General features: G+C 34.1%; 1 long non-coding RNA gene and 1 pseudogene across 1 annotated transcript in view; one reads left to right on the forward strand and one right to left on the reverse strand.

The window, feature by feature from the left end:
- The window catches only part of LOC113593655 (uncharacterized), a 465,808-nt gene that overhangs the window by 116,104 nt on the left and 334,446 nt on the right, over positions 1-15,258 (forward strand). The gene's annotated exons all lie outside the window — the stretch shown is intronic.
- LOC106977841 (cell division control protein 42 homolog) lies at positions 879-1,741 on the reverse strand (annotated as a pseudogene).

The following is a 15,258-nucleotide window of genomic DNA, read 5'->3' on the forward strand; positions in this document are numbered from 1 at the left end:
TCTTAGATGTATTTTGACAAATCATACCTTTCTTCATGAAATAATGATCAAAGAATATTTATAAAATTGAGTATTATGGCAGGTAAATCTGAGATATCCTTTATTATTCTGTCTAGGAAGACAGTTACAGTTTGGTTCATGGTTTTTCCCATTAATCGCTTTTTTTTTTTTTTTTGATGGGGAAAAAATGTTTAATTATCTACTCAATCCATTTGGTGTATTTCAAAAGGTGCAATACTTTTCTTCATTTATCAGTAAAAGAAATTAGAAATTAACTTCAAAAAAAATAAGCAAATGGCAAACAAATTTCCTTGAAAGTCACAGTCACATATGGAGTGCATCCTAGAAAAGACGAGGGGCAAGACAGGTTCCACCCGCTTTCATGATTTCATCAAGTACTGGACCTACTCAAGGGTGGAGGGAAAAGGCAGCTTTCAAAAAGGAGTATGTTATTAAATGAGGCATTTACTAACTCCTTCCTAAGAGCACCAGGTGGGGAACAAATGTTCTAAACTAGTTCTAGGAAATGGAATGTGGAATCAGTCCATCCTCCTCCCTTAAGGGCTGTCCAATGGTTACTGACTTTAAAAAACATGACTAAATAAAAACAAACCCCACACACAGTTCCTCCCCCAAAAAAGAAAGATAAATAAAAACAAAACAAAAAAACAAAAACAAAATCAAACCCTTAAGTGTCCCAGATTATTCTCCAGAGTGGATGGAGCCCTGGAAGCAGCCCCAACAACCCAAGTTAGTCTGTTGCAGAGTCATCACAAGCATGCCTTGTTTTTTGACAAAAAAAAAAAAACAAAAAAAACAAAATAAAACAAAAAACAAATTATAACAACAAAACAAAAACTAATACTAATCATTTTTCTGACAATACACAATTACTGAAATTAACCAGTACTGAGAGGAGGAAGGGGACCATACCTATGGGCCTTGTCTCACACTAGTGCATGTGGGTAGTTGCAGGGCATTTGTCATTATTGCAAAAACGAATTTTAATTTTCAATCTTTAGTTTGATTTAACATTGCTTTTAGTACGGTGCTGACACCAGCTGTGCGGAAAGGGCTCTGGGGACGTTCATAGCAGCACACACCTCGGGTCTTCTTCAGCACTGGAAGCTCCAGGGCAGCCAATATTGCTTCGTCAAAAACATCCGTTAGGCCTTTCTGTGTGAGTGCAGAACACTCCACATACTTGACCACCTTAAGGCCATGGGGCAGCTTTTCAGCAGTCTCTGGAGTGACAGGCTTCTCTTTGTTCTTGGCAAGTTTCTCAATCGTAGAGGGGTCATTTCGGAGATCAATTCAGGTCCCAACAAGCAAGAAAGGAGTCTGTGGACAGTGGTGAGTTACCTCAGGCACCCACTTCTCCTTCACATTTTCAAATGAGGACGGAGAGACCACTGAAAAACAGACTAGAAACACATGTTTGTGGATAACTCAGCGGTCGTAATCTGTCATAATCCTCTTGCCCTGCAGTATCAAAAAGTCCAAGAGTATATGGCTCTCCACCAATCATAACTGTGACTGCATAGTTGCCGAAAACAATCGGTACATACTCCGATGGAAATTTATTTGTTGTGTAGGCTATCAGGAGACATGTTTCACCAACGGCACCATCGCCCACAACAACACACTTAATTGTCTCCATTGGTGAAACCGTTTTGTATTTACTTTAAATATTTCAAATTGAATGATGACCTCAGCTTCTCCCCGGGGCTCCCATTAATCACTTTAAGAGTATAGGATTTTAGAAGCCATTGATAATACTCAGAAGAATAATAATCTTTTCTAACAGGCAATTATGAATTAACTTTTTGATTAAGTGGTTCAGAATTTTTGTATGTGCCTTTATTTTATTATTGATACTGTTAAAATTGAATGCAGTGAGTGAATAGCCTGAATTCTGCAATTGCCTTTTCAGAATTAAGCCATCCTAAATTACAATTATGAATATTGTTTAAAATTGGGAATACACTTTCTGAAAATGAAGATACAATTTCAGGTATCTTGGGCTGATTTTAAGAAACATTTCAGATTATGAATTTTTATGAGTATCACAATGTAGTTTGAACGTAATAAAAAATCAAGAACATGTTTATATATGTTTAATGAAAAACAAATATACAAAATGATGAAATCTGATACATCTTTGCCTCATGCTTGTAAATCTATGGAAATGCCTTCTCTACTCCTCAGGCTTTTCAAGAAGTTTGCTGGAATATTGCTGATAGATGCATTGTATATTGTAACAGAATGAAATTTTGATACTAAATGAATAAATTAGTTGAGAAAAAGGAGCCAGAAGAAGGATAATTAATTATGGAAATTAATGTCACTAAGATACTTTTTATGAGCTAGTTTGAATTTGTTGTATTTTATATAAAATATAATTTTTTAATGTTTATTTATTTATTTTGAAAGAGAGAAATAGAGCTCAAGCAGGGGAGGGGCAGATAAAGGGAGAGAGAATACCAAGCTGGCTCTGCACCATGAGCGCAGAGCCCGATGAGGGTATCAAACCCACAAACTGTGAAATCATAACCTGAGCTGAAACCAAGAGTCAAATGAACAACTGACTGAGCCACCCAGGCACCCCTAAAATATAATTTTATCAAAAGGTGCACATATTAAGTGTGAGCTTCAACCTTGTATCAGTAGATGAGAATTTCAATAGATGTTTATGATAATAATTAATCTGTTGCCCCATTGTTGATTGAAAAGAACTTACATATAGATTAAAATGTATATATCTATCAAATAAGATCTTTTTTAAGACTGTCAAGTTGTTCCCCAGATTTGTGAATGCATCTTTGTTAGAATATAAGGCTACTTGCACTCTAAAATGTTCTTTATCTTTCATGGAATAGTTGATTAATAGTAACTTGAATGGCTATCTTCTAAGTTTTTTTTTAAACAAAACAATTAAGGATTTATTTTTAAAGGAAAATTATTGTGACAATCCAAAATATAAAATGTAGCCATTATAGTCTTTGGGTGTTTTCTGAATAGTTGTTTTCATAGTTACAGGCCTTTCTGGTACTGAGAATAGGCTATTCAAATTTAAAATATGGAAACCTCGAATAGTCAAAGGTGGCCAGGGCACTGTAGAGTTCAACTTGTCAAAGGGTTGTTTTTGGTGTACTAGGAGAAAACTCAGACTAATGGGTTTTAGAAAGTCTCTCAATAGTAAAAATTAAAGCCAATGAGATTAACCACAAATTATTTCTGTCTCTGTTCTCCATTTTAGAACAAGGACTGGAAGCTGTTTTCTTTTAAGGACGAGATAGTAAATATTTTAGAGTATGTTGGACATACAGTCTCTGTTGCAACTCCCGAACTGTGCCATTATAACTTGAAGACAGCCATAGACAATACATAAATGATGAGTGTGGTTGTGTTCCAATAAAACATTATTTATTGACACTTAAATATGAATTTCATGCAATCTGTGTATGTTACAAAATATTCTTTATTTTTTTTTTGCCATTTAAAATTGTGAAATGATTTTTAGTTCATAAGACAAAAATGGCTGGTTGAATTTGTCCTGTGACCTTAGTTTGCCTTCTCTTGCCTTAAACAAAGAACAATGAAATGCACCCTGTTATCTTTATATCCCCAAATACTTAGCACATAATAGGTACTCAACAATTGTAAGGCAGATAACTACTCTGATGTATTTAATTTTGAACTTAATATTGATTTATTTCTAATATTGAATTTTTCTTAGCAAATAAAACTTTCCTTGTGTTTATTTCCACCATATTTATAAACATATGCGCATATATATGCACACATACCCTTTTCTTAATTTTATATACATACATATAACATACACACACACACACACACACACATATACACATTAAAATTTTTTTAATGTTTATTTACTTTGAGAGAGAAAGAGAGACAGATTGCAAGTATGGGAGGGGCAGAGAGAGAGGGAAACACAGAATCTGAAGTAGGCTCCAGGCTCTGAGCTGTCAGCCCAGAGCCCCACTCAGGCGGGGCTCAAACCCATGACCTGAACTGCAAGATCATGACCTGAGCCAAAGTTGGATGCATAACTGACTGAGCCACCCAGGCACTCCTACACACACACATTTTAAACAGTTTCATTGGGGTATAATTTATATACCACAGAACTGACCTGTCTTAAGTATATAATCCAATGCTTTTAGTAAATTTACTGATTGTGCAGCCATAACCATAATATAGTTTGTGAACATTTCCATCATCCCCAAAAGATTCTGTATGTCCATTTGCTGTCAGTCTCTGTTTATATGTATGTAAATAATCAGTGGATTAATGTATGTTTCCATTCTATTATGCAGATCAAGAATTCAGAAGACAAATTCATGGAGACAGGTCAAGACTTGTGCTCTTGGCACTTTACAATTATGAACTTGTGTAGTTTTCATCTAACTTAATGTGTTGTTTCTATTACAATCTTCATTTTACCCATAGGGAAACTGAACTAAGTTGCCCAAGTTTACTGAACTTACAGAGTGACATCAACTCAGCTATTGCATGGAGGTACAGAGTTTTAAGATGAAGCAATATGGTTCCAGGGTCCATGATTTTAATCACTTTAAGAGTATAGGATTTTAGAAGCCATTGATAATACAAGAATAAAAAATAATCCTTTCTAACAGGAAATATGAATTAACTTTTGGCTTACCATTTTAGGCAGGCAATAATTTTCATCAAAATCATAACTTCAGCCCTCCTTAATCATAGATAAATAAGAATCATTAGTGAGCATAAATCAACTGATATTTTGGATATATACTTGCACATAGTAAATAGAAGACAATTATTCTGCTACACAGGACATGTGCACTTACAATATTTCCAGTGTTATGATAAGTGCTATTATCCATCTCTCAAATATATATCATTTGAAAAGAACTATTAAGTAAAACTGTAAATAGGACTAATTTTTCATAGCATGAAACTTCTACCTCAGTACTTAGCTTACATAAGTAAGCCTATTTATTTATTTATTTATTTATGCACAAGCGTGTGAGTGTGGGAGAGGCAGAGAGATGGGGAGAGAGAGAATCCCAAGGAAGCTCTGTGCTAGCAGCACAGAGCCCAACACAAGGCTCAATTTCACAAATCATGAGATCATGACTTGAGCCAAAATGAAGAGTTAGACCCTTCACTGACTGAGTGACCCAGGCATCCCCAGCCTATTTATTTTTGTCAGCAACTAAAATGTTTTGTTTACAATTATTTTACAATTTCTCTTCATCCTACTTTTTTATAAATTTGTCAAAAATATTACAAAGAGCAGTTAATAATCAGCAATAATTGTATATACAACTCTCTCTAAGCATAGATATCCCGAAAAGTCATTTTTGTTTTTAAGGGAAATGTTAAGTGTGACTATTGTGTTTTTGTACTATATAATTGTAAGTGTTTATATACTGTGTATATTTTCTATGTCTTTGCTCCTCTAAGTATAAATAATAAACATTCATATAAAAAAATGGTCTTATTTGATTTTGATGCAAACTGTTACAGGAATGAAAATTTAGGAAATTGCCAATTTTCACATTCTTGACAAGATCCTATTCTCCTTTAAAGATTTCACATGAGTTTTCTCTAAGAACCACATTTCCTTCAAGGCTACCTGATTCCCAGTGGTTCTCTAGCACTTTCTGCTTTGTTCTTTCTCTTAGGCATCAGACCTGATCACAGCCATCAGCCATCTTCCTGAGGAGTTTGACCCCACTGATTAGCTCCACGGTCCCTTTCTTTGTGAATCATTCTCATTACCACAGCCACCTGTGAGAGTGGGTGGAGGAAGAAGGGCTGAGGCTATCACATGGCTTGTCTCCAAATTGAAGTTTTTGAGGCATCATGTTTTTTTCTAAACTGGCATTTCACTTGATTCCATTGATTTTCTTCCTCAATGAGGAAACAGAGCCTCAAGATCTAGTAAGCAGTGTGCAGTGGTTAAAAATGTGTTTTCAATCCATCCTCACTGCTTGTTGGCTATGATCTTGAGAAAGTTATCTAATTTGTTTAAGCTTCAGTTTCTTCATCTCGAATCCTATTAGGAGGCTAATAGGAGCTACTTTGAACACTAAGTGAAATAATATCTACATAGAGGGTATGTGTAATATATAATGTATATAAATACTAAAGTACTTGGTACGGAGTGAACAATCAGTGAATGTAAACTATGACCAATTTTTGTGTTTTATGTTTTGTCTCATGTATTTAGCACTAACTATCCTGGCTATTTTAGAGTTTTCAAACTGTGATGCTACAAATCCCATTACACAGATTTGAGTATCTTGATGCCTAATGATTGGTGGTATTGACTACCTATTAAAAATAGAATATATAGAGAACTGATAAAACTTAAAACACAAAAAACTTATAAAACACAAAAAAACCCCACAAATAATCCATTTAAAAAAATGGACAGAAGACATGAAAAGACATTTTCCCAAGTAGACATCCAGATGGCCAATAGACATGAAAAGATGCTCAATATCACTCATCATCAGGGAAATGAAAATCAAAGTCATGATGAGATACCACCTCACACCTGTCAGAATGGATAAAATCAGCAACACAAGAAAAAACAAGTGTTGGTGAAGATGGGGAGAAAGAGGAACCGTATTGCACTGTTGATGGGATGCAAACTGGTGCAGCCACTCTGGAAAACAGTATGGAAGTTCCTCAAAAAGTTAAAATAGAATTACCCTATGATCCAGAAATTACACTACTAGATTTTTACCCAAAGAATAAAAAAAATACTAATTCAAAGGGATACATACACCCCATAGTTTATAGCAACATTATCTACACTAGCCAAATTATGGAAACAGCTCAACTGTCCATCAACTGATGAATGGATAAAAAAGAAGCAGTATAAATATACACAATGGCATATTAATCATAAAAAAGAATGAAATCTTGCCATTTGCCACAACATGGATGGAACTAGAGTATGATGCTAGGCAAAATAAGAGAAATACCATATGATTTCACTCATATGTGGAATTTAAGAAACAAAACAAATGAGCAAAGGGAAAAAAAAGAGAGAGAGGCAAACCAAGAAGCAGGCTCTTACCTATAGAGAACAAACTGAAGGTTACCAGAAGGGAGGTGGTTGGGAGATGGGTAAAGTAGGTGATGGGGATTAAGGTAGGCACTTGTGATGAGCACCAGGTGTTGTATGGAAGTATTGAATCACTATATTGTATACCTGGAACTAATATTACACTGTATATTAACTAACTGGAATTTAAATAAAAATAATGTGTATAAAATTAAAATAATATTATAAAAATAAATTATTTGACCCATGAAATAAAGAATAATAAAAAATATTACAATTGGAAATAACTTCAGAATCTATTACAATCTCCCTCTTAAAATATTTCTTCCATAAAAATCCTTGCTGTTTTTCCCAAACTATATTTACAAGTTAATAGTTCTGAGAAAGGTGCCATGTAAAAAGAGTTTCATTCTGTAGGGAACTGCATACAATCTTCTGCTCTTGAAGGGGAGAATAGTATATTTACAATAAATATTCTGAAATTCTCTGTAATAGAATGTTTTATAAAATCAAATGGACTAGAATACTTTGTTTTCTAATTGACATCTTTTTTTTGATAAATTATGTCCTAGTGAAAGGAAATACAGTGTTAGAGAAAGTTTACTCCATCATGAGATAGTTCTTATTAGAATATTACTCTTTATTGTAAGATAAAATACACCTTATAATCTGTTTGCCCATTTTTTATCTCCTGGAGCAAGAGAAGAAAACCTTTATAGATAGATATGAACTATCTGCCCACTTAAACTCTTATTTCTTCACTTAATGGAACAGCTTCTTCATGTGATATGGTATATATGCCCCTTACCATTCTGGCCTTTCATTTCTAAGCATAAGCAAATCTTTTCTATAATGTCTCCTCACCACTGAATGTAATATTCTATATATAGTGTGACAATAATCAAGAACAGTGAACAATGGCATTCTTTTTGTTCTAGAAATGTTTTATAATGGTGCTATCACTTAACAAAAAGTTGTATTATCTTGTTGGTTTACATTTAATTTATGGTGAAAAGAAAAAAAATTGATATCTTGGTTTTATATGTAAGCTATAATGTCCAGATTTTGCTCATACTATAATTGAACTTCCATTCTTGAAACCAAGTAAAGAACTTATACATCCATCTATGTACTATTAACGTTGTGTTGATTTCTGCTCATTATAAGTTGCCAAGGGGCATCTGAATCCTGATTTTGAAATCCAGCAACTGAGTTATCTTTCATAAATTTCTACTGATCAGATAAGGACTATCCATTAGGATGGAATGGAAACATTAACTAGTATAATGAGGGTTGGTTTTTTGTTTTTTTGTTTTGTTTTGTTTTGTTTTTACATACAGTTTGCTGTAATTTGTGTACAGTTACTAAAATTTCATTAAAATGTGATAAAATTCAGTCTGCTTTCATCCTTAATGAACATAGGAAAAATATGTCAAATGCTTTGTTTTAATTAACACATACTTATATAAACATCATAAGCCTGCTCTAAAAAGCATAAAGTGGTAAGGTTTGTGTTACTTTATTTTAGTGGTTCTATATTGGCTTTTAGTTTTTGTGGCTTTACCTATTGAATACATTGTTAATTATTTAAGAATCCAGTGGGCATCAATCTCAAAATTATCAGTTTATAAGTATCTTGTGTATTATTATTGGATGTTACTAAAGTAATCGGTTTATTTGTTTTTGTTTTACTTGTGAGTCTAACTAGGCTCATGGAGAGCAGAATTCATTTGCAGTGGTTAATTACTTTGTTATTATTTTTCTATCAGTTTGGTCAGGAAGAATAGAATGCATAAAAGCTTTGTTTGCTATCTTAAACTTTTTTCAGTTTTATGGAGAAATACAAAGAGCAAATAGAATATTTTTAAATTCAAACTTTCCTTCCACCTATGTTAATATTATGCCATGTTGCCCTAAACAATATTCTTACGCTAGAAGTAGCTTTTAAAGCCCCATGTTAGCTCTCCATAGCAATTTTCAGAAAGCTCACTTCATTCTGGGCTTATAAATTTCTTGGGGCTTATAAATATCACTAAATATTTGTGTCAATCTTATTTTCCTTGATTAAGTGTCCCTTTGTTTTTCTTTGAAAATATTGCTCATTAGCCCGTATGTGTTTTCGCTTCAATGCACCCTGATTTACTTTTGCATTTATACTTTCTTTCTTGAATTCCTTGATTATGGAAACACTCATATCCCCTATTCATTTTTTTTAATTATATATATAAGGTTTTCTGACACATAGGTACTTAACTTTCTTTCTCGATTTCAAAAATTTTAAATTGTATGCATGTTTACTTGTTTTTTTAAGAGTCTCATAACATTTATGTCACAAATTGCATCTTGCATTGTGATCCAGACTGTGAGACCAGCAGTCTTCCTCATTCATTCTTTTTTAATACAAGTTAAAATTTCAATTAGGCAATTAAAAAAATTCCAGAATTTTCAGTTTAGTAGAATAGTTCTAAGAATATATCCAGTAGTTTATGTCTTCCTTGGTTTCCTTCTGGTCTATTCAGTATCAGGAATAGAACTGTTCATATTCTTCTCTTGTAGTCTATCACTACTATTTTACTTTTAGTTTTTAGTTTTTTAGCTTTATAACTTCATTGGGATATAAATGACATATAACATTGTATAAATTTAGCTTGTACAGTGTGATGATTTGATAGATGTCTATAATGTGAAATGATTACCACAGTAAAGTTGAAACATACATTGTCTCACATAGTTACCTTTGTGCATGGGCGCGTTTGTGCGTGCGTGTGTGTGTGTGTGTGTGTGTGTGTAGTGAGAACTTCGAAAATCTGCTCTCTTGGTAACTTTTGAGTGTATAATACAATGTTGATAACTGTAGTCACCATGTTGTACATTAGATCTTCAAACTTACTCATATTATTACTGGCAGTTTGTACATTTTGAACACATTTTCTCTAACCACCACCATTCTACCCTTTGTTTCTTTGAATTGAGTTTTTTCCAGATTCTATATTTAAGTCAGATCATATGATACTTGTCTTCCTCTGTCTTTTTTCACTTAGCATAATCCCCTCAAGGTCCATCCATGTTGGCACCAATGGCTGGATTTCCATCTTTATGGCTAAATAATATGAGAGACAGACAGAGACGGAGACAGAGAGAGAAAGTGTATGTGTGTATCACATTTTCCTTACCCATTCATTCATTCATTGATGACAACTTAGGTTGTTTTCATGCCTTGACTATTGTGAATAATGCTTCAGAGAACAGATAGCTCTTTAAGATGGTGATTTCATTTCCTTCAGATCATATGGTAGTTTTACTTTTAATGTTTTTGAGGAACCTCCATACTATTTCCCATAGTGGCTGTACCAATTTGCACTCCCACCAGTAGCGTACAAGTGTTCCCTTTTCTCCACATCCTCACTAGCACTTATTGTGTCTTTTTAATAATAGACATCCTAAGAGGTTTGAGATAATATCTCATTTTGGTTTTGATTTGTGTTTTCCTGATGATTAGTGATATTGAACACCTTTTCACATACATGTTGGCCATTTGTATGTGTTCTTTGAAAAAACTATCTGCTCCGTTCCTCTGCCCATTTTCAACAGGATTATTTGCTTGCTATTGACATGAATGAGTTTCTTATATTCTAGATACTAACCCCTTATCAGATAGATGGTTTGCACATATTTTTTCCCATTCTGTAGGTTGCATTTTCATTCTGTTGATTGTTTCTTTTGTTGTGCAGAAGCTGTTTAGTCTGATGTAGTCCCAGTTGTTTATTGTTGCTTTTGTTGCCTATGCTTTGGGCATCATATTAAAAAAATCATTGCCAAGACCAATATCAAGGAGATTTCTCGTGTGTGTGTGTGTGTGTGTTTGTCAAAGTTTACAGTTTCAAGTATTACATTTAAGGCTTTAATCAATTTTCAAGTTATTTTTTGTGAATTCCAGTTTCATCCTTCTGCAGGTCAATATCCAGTTTTCCCATCACCATTTATTGAAGAGACTATCTTTTCTCCATTGAGTATTCTTGGCTTCCTTGTCAAATTTCAACTGATCACTTTTAGGCTTACCCAAATACTTTATAGTGTGTTCTCACTATAGTTTATGATACTTCTTCCCTGATCCCGTCTTTCTCAGGATTTAAAATTACGTAATATGATACCTCTATGGCTAAAAAGTAATTATTCCTTTTTCATGGTATTGTCTTGACTCTTTAGAGCTTCACAAAGCTCAGTGAACCCTGTCTTAGTACACTGTTGGACAATTAAGTTGCACTTCCCAAATTGACTGGAGTTAGTTCTAATAATCGCTATGTGATTTTTTGTCATTGGTTAACTTAAGAGTGTATGAGGGATAACAGTGGGGAGGGATCTGACTAAAGAAAACCATTATACATCATTTTTTTCATTTCCAATTTCAAAGAGGCAACAATTACATATTAAGACCATAACCATGCTATATTTTATGTCTTAAGTTAGAAATAATTTGTATTAAACAGTTAAATTCAGCTTCTACATCCTTTGCTACCAAGAAATTCTGGCTTTCCCGTCTGCCCCTGTTCCCCATACCACCACCCTTGCTTCATTTCCAACTAGATTCTTATAAATTCATTTTGCTTTGCTGCATACTAAGAGGTATTTTAACACTATAATTTTTCCTCTATTCAAACACGCAGTGTCTTTCTGGTTTTATGACTCAGGGATATTAACTGTTTTCTCTAGGGTGCCACTATGATCCCAGATACACTGAGTAACTTGGATGCTTGCTATGCAGAACAGTTTGAGTAACCTTTATATAACCTAGTTGGCATAGCTGAGTATGCATATCTCAAATTCCCTTCTCAGTACCCAGGATTATTAAGATTTAGCTATGCCACAATAACTTCACACCAAAGCACCTGCTGTCAGCCCTTCTAAAACATGACTCAGTTCTCCTGCTGTGCATCCTGGAAGGGAAATCTCTGGTCTGAGTTACCATTATTTTAGCTTAGGTTTTCTCTACACTCAGTGCCTTTAACTCAATTAAATCTTTTTTTTTCTCCTTTTCCTCAATATTTCTAACAGAAGGGACTACCACTTCAAACATAATTAATCAAGAATACACACAGCTGAGGAAAATACATACAGAAGGAAATCTTTAATATTTTGATTTTTATAGAAGAAAAATTCTAAGGATGAATGTGTTTTAATCTAGCTTTTAAGGGAATTTCATTTATATGGGAAAAACCATTTTGTTTGGAAAGGGAGGGCATTCACTTGTGCTCTTAAATTTAAGTTTTGGTAGCTGGCTGAGATTGAAGATAACTTGAGAGAGGGGCTAAGAACACTGGCTTTAGAGCCAGACTGACTTCAGTTTCTTTTCTGGCACCACATTAACTAGCTGTGTGACATAGGGCAAATCTACTAACTTAAATTTTCCTTACATTTAATACAGAGGTAATCATTCCTATCGTAGCTGATTATTGATAGGGTTAAAAGATACAATGTATGCACAGTGTAGAGCAAAATGCCTGCCATGTAAGAAGTGTTCCATAAATTATGACACTTTTGTTTACAAACCTCCAATCTCTGGTGCAACCATGAGTTGGCACTTCATACATGTGAGTACCAGATGTGAGCATATTTGGGCATAGAATATCATCACATCATTTTCTCTTCTTTTTAAAGTTTATTTTGAAAGAGGGAGAGAGAGAGAGCATGAGTGAGAGAGGGACAGGCAGAGGGGCAGAGAGAGAATCCCAAGCAGGCTCTGTGCTCTCATCGTAGAGGCTGATGCACATACAGATGTACAAACCCTGAGATCATGACCTAAGCCGAAATCAAGAGGCGGATGCTTAACTGACTGAGCAATCTGGGAGTCTCATGTAATTTTCAATGGAGAAAGAACTCTCTTAAGTTTTTTTTATTTCTCTTCAGATTTTGTGCCACTAACCTTTAGGTTTTTAGGTTGTCAATGGTACACGTGCCTGGCTCCTAGAAATCATGAATTTAAGGTTATATGATGTCTGACATAATAATGTACCAACACACACACAGTTTGGGACGTTGATAGTGTGATAGTGACCAGACATGATCTATGTTAGGAAACTTCCCATTACCCCTTCAAAAAAACCAAAGCAAAACGAAAAAGCTCATGGCGTTTTTCTGATGATTATATAGAAAGCAATCTGAAAATAGAGTTGAAATTCTAAAGTTTTCACCCTTGCTCTCCCTTTTATGAAATATATGGCCTTGGACAGAGCCCTTTCCTTTGAAGTGAAAATAATATTTATCCTCTAAAATTTGGGGAGGATTAAGTGGGATCATGTATGCAAAAGTGCCGTGTAAACTATCAATTTGTGCTTACTGTTGGACAGATTGTTAGATAGGTTTCGATTTTCACTTTCATGTCTGGATTCAGGAACTTCCAACTTAGTTCATATTTGTATTAGGCTAAATAAATAGAGGTTCCCTCCCCATTCCGACCTCCCCTTCCTTCTTTTCTCTCTCTTCAGAGAAGCCAGATAGATTAAATCATTAGATCATGTTAAGAGAGAAAATAACCTACACTCTAAGCATGTTTTATAAAACCTTTAAATATTAGCAGGCTGTTCAAAGTACTTTTGTCACACTTAATGTCTTCAAAACCATGAGAAAGTTTCTGATAATTCATATGTAGATTATATGGCACAAGGTACACTTCTTTGTAAGAAACCCCTACCAGCTGGGTTTGCTTCTAAGGAAATATATAGCTTTTCAATCTAAAATGAGAATATTTTTCCTGCACTGTCTTTTACGCAGGATTTTTTTGAGATGACTCAAGATGAAAGAAATTAAAAAAAAATACTTACAACTGGGAAGTTAATGAAAATTTATTATTTTGTTGCTACTTCCTAATGCTACAATTGCATTATCCTTTTTCTCCTTTGAATCCAAGACTTCTGAGCCTCTTATCCTAAAACTTTATTGAAGAAGACTTATTCTTCCTCCAACACTTCAAAAACATGTCTCTTGATGCTTTGGTATGGAGTCTTAACTGCTTTTGTGCCTTCCTTTTTTTAATTTTTGTCTATCTACACACATTGCCCAATGAGCAATTAAATTGACAGTTCTCCTGTTGTTATGTATTTGTTATTCAGCTGATCGTTGAAATGAAAATCCATTGGTGATTAAACTAAATGTATTCACTTCTGAAAACAATGCTTTGATCAAAATTTCTTCATCCATTAAGATATATTCCTGCAAGGAGGGGAAAGCTTTCCTTAAGCATTTTAAGGTTCTTTTTAAAAATAATATTCTCCATTCGTTTAACCTATATAAAGGCAACATTTACAGCATTTCCCCCTGAAAAGTAATTTATTTCAGCCACCTTTTTAATAGTAACTATCACAGAAGATTAGCTCCAACCGCGGGTCATGGCTATAATATATATCTTACAGGTATATTCTGAAATACTGTAATTAGGATAAAAATAGCTTACATGGCTTCCTTTTAATATAGAACAATTCTGGGACATTTGATTTCTACAAAATGTTAATTCAAAAACATCAGAATAAAAGGAATCTAGAAGACATGATCTGCCATTTCATCTTATGTACTCTTAAAACCTAATACTTCCCAGTAATTTACCAGTAGTAAGGACCAAATTAAAAGAAATATTCTTCATGATGATGATAATGATGATGATGATGATGATGGCAGCTAATAGTTACTGAACTTTGTCTTATCTGACTTAATGCCCTCAGCTCTTTACATTTCAAAGAAATGAAATTCATGGGTAGAAAGATTAATTCAACTAAGGTTATGGTAGAGCTATGACTTGAACTCAGTCAATGTGACTTCAAGTCAGTGTCAGACTTCCTTTATGTAGTCTTTATATATATATGTATATATATACATATATATAATGAGAGATAGAGTGTGCAGGTGATGCACTAGCAGGGGAGGGGCAGTGAGGGGGGTGGAGAGAGAGAGAATGAATGAATGAATGAATGAATGAATCCTAAGCAGGCTCCTCACTGTCATTGCAGAGCCCAATGCAGGGCTCAAACTCAAGAACTATGAGATCATGACCTGGGCCAAAATCAAGAATCTGATGCTTAACCGACTGATCCAATATGTTCACAGGTTGATTTTGAAAATCATAATGTAAACCAGTATGACATTTATATATACCTCTTTAAATGCCTTTTTTAAAAAAT

This window comes from Acinonyx jubatus, chromosome D4 (genome assembly GCF_027475565.1).
Source record: "Acinonyx jubatus isolate Ajub_Pintada_27869175 chromosome D4, VMU_Ajub_asm_v1.0, whole genome shotgun sequence".
In the NCBI taxonomy this organism is placed as follows: domain Eukaryota; kingdom Metazoa; phylum Chordata; class Mammalia; order Carnivora; family Felidae; genus Acinonyx; species Acinonyx jubatus.